We start from the raw sequence: 923 nt of genomic DNA, 5'->3' as shown, positions 1-923 counted from the left end.
CATACGGGCATTTAACAGCGTCACCGTCATCACAGCATTGTCTCAGACTCATGTATGATTGTTGATGTTGAGTGTAAATCATTTCCCTTGTTTTGCAGGTCGAACGATGTTCTCATCAGTCAGAAAGTTCAGCTTAGTATTCATGATGAAACAGCATTTCATTTTCTGTCATATTGAGATTATTTTATGCAGTCAGTCTTGTTTGCCTTTGAGTGGGATTTTAATTTATTTGGATCTAAACAGTTTTACTGCTGCTAGTGACTGAATCAGACAGATGATTTCTATAAATGAACACTATAATATCTTTGCCTAATTACTTAAATGTACAAATCAATAACCGTCACTCCTGTTTCCCCTCTCTGCCTTTATACAGCGCAGCCTTTTTAGTTATCGTGTTTTGTATTTACAATAACTAAGAATAGGCAAGGCAAGTTTATTTATATAGCACATTTCATACACAATGGTAATTCAAAGTGCTTTACATAGAGGAAATTAAAATAATCAAAAGAAATAAGAATAATTAAAACAGTTTAGGATAAAAAATAAAATAAGATACAGTACAAACAGTCGGACGAACAGTGGCACAGTGCTCTCAGTAAAAGCACAGCTAAACAGAAGTGTTTTGATTCTGGATGTGAAACTGAAGTGTTTTGAGTCCGGATGTGAAACAGAAGTGTTCTGAGTCTGGATGTGAAACAGAAGTGTTCTGAGTCTGGTTGTGAAACAGAAGTGTTCTGAGTCTGGATGTGAAACAGAAGTATTCTGAGTCTGGTTGTGAAACAGAAGTGTTTTGAGTCTGGATGTGAAACAAGTGTTCTGATTCTGGATGTGAAACTGAAGTGTTTTGAGTCCGGATGTGAAACAGAAGTGTTCTGAGTCTGGATGTGAAACAGAAGTGTTCTGAGTCTGGTTGTGAAACAGAA

Source organism: Abramis brama, assembly GCF_963993115.1.
Source record: "Abramis brama genome assembly, chromosome: 4".
NCBI classification, from domain to species: domain Eukaryota; kingdom Metazoa; phylum Chordata; class Actinopteri; order Cypriniformes; family Leuciscidae; genus Abramis; species Abramis brama.
This window is presented reverse-complemented; position numbering follows the sequence as displayed.